This window comes from Malurus melanocephalus, unplaced genomic scaffold (assembly GCF_030028575.1).
Source record: "Malurus melanocephalus ecotype Western Australia unplaced genomic scaffold, MMel_1.1 scaffold_114, whole genome shotgun sequence".
NCBI classification, from domain to species: domain Eukaryota; kingdom Metazoa; phylum Chordata; class Aves; order Passeriformes; family Maluridae; genus Malurus; species Malurus melanocephalus.
This window is the reverse complement of record NW_026623346.1, coordinates 2,068,562-2,069,923: the sequence shown is the minus strand read 5'-3', so window position 1 is coordinate 2,069,923 and position 1,362 is coordinate 2,068,562.

Genomic DNA, 1,362 nt, shown 5'->3' with positions numbered 1-1,362 from the left:
CAAACAAAAAAAACCAAAACCAAAACAAACAAACAAACAAACAAAAAAAACCAACAACCCAAAAAGCCCCCAAATCTTTCTTTTCTTTGGTTGCTATTTATTGCAGCCAGAGTTTTGCTTCTCCTTACAGGCGAGGCAGGTGGTGCTCTTGGTCCTTCCAAACACGCGTTGCACTTCCTGGACTCCAGTCAGGTCAGAACTGTGCCATCCGGCACCAGCTGGCTGGTTTTAGCCCTTTCTGGTTCAGGGCAAGGTTCTTTCAGCCTTGAGAGAAGTGTTTTCTACCAGTGAAGGGGAAAGGAGGGCAGAAAAGGTACTCTAAGTGGGGTTTTGGCAGTAAATGAAGTGAAGATCAATACAAACAAAAGTAACTTGTTGGCAAGTACACACTTAATCACACTGTAGCCCAAACCAGCCTTCTGTCCCAAATTTAGATGACAAAAATACTACTGTGGAACTTATAAGGACAACGTTGTAGCTATGAAATGGGATGGTTCTGTTTTGGTTGTGCTGTAAGTAGGATCCTGCTTTCACCTACACATTATAATTTCTCACTGCATGCGCCACAAAATTTGTAACAGCAACCATTTTTACTTCCAGGTCTGTCATGATCTGAGAATAGCCATTTGCTTGTTTCTCAGCTGGCAGTTATACTCTGCACTGAAGATCATGCATTTGCTGTCATCCCTTACATCTTACAAGATCTGGGTCTGAAAGGACATCAGCAGGAGAGAAGTAAGTTCTTTTATAGCTGTTAACAAACAGGTAATCACAAGTGGCAGTGTCATTATATTTTGTTTTCTTTGATTTTAAATAATGTTTCAAGTCGAAACCCCGCCTTTCAGGATTTCAAAATTCTTAGTTGAAAATGCTTAGAAATTAACTAAAAATAGGCAATTCTGAGCAGAACTTCAAAGTTTGGGGAGAAAAATAAAAAATAAACACCAAGTATCTCACCACTGGATCCTTACCCAAGTTTTTTTCATCAGTCTTCCTGGAAAGGCATCATTGCCAGTTCTTTTCAATTTTTCTTGTAAATGTATGTTCCTGAGGGATTTAGTATTAGGTAAAAAAAAAAAAATTAAACCCCCACTTCATTTATTCTAGAGGTATTGAGTTCTGCTGTTCCCCAGTCCTCTCCTGTATATATTAACTGTGTTCAGAGATATGGTGGGATAGGGGAAAAATAGGGGAAATGCTATATTTCATCCAAGAAGTTATTGAAATACACTTGTTTAGGTTTTGGGTTTGTTTTCTTGCAGTGCAAGGAGTAGACACCAATAGATGGTGCTGGTGTTGCATTAATAAGGTTCAGTTTCACATTTGTTTTCTGGTCTGTGCTTGGAATTTGGGAAAAAAAAA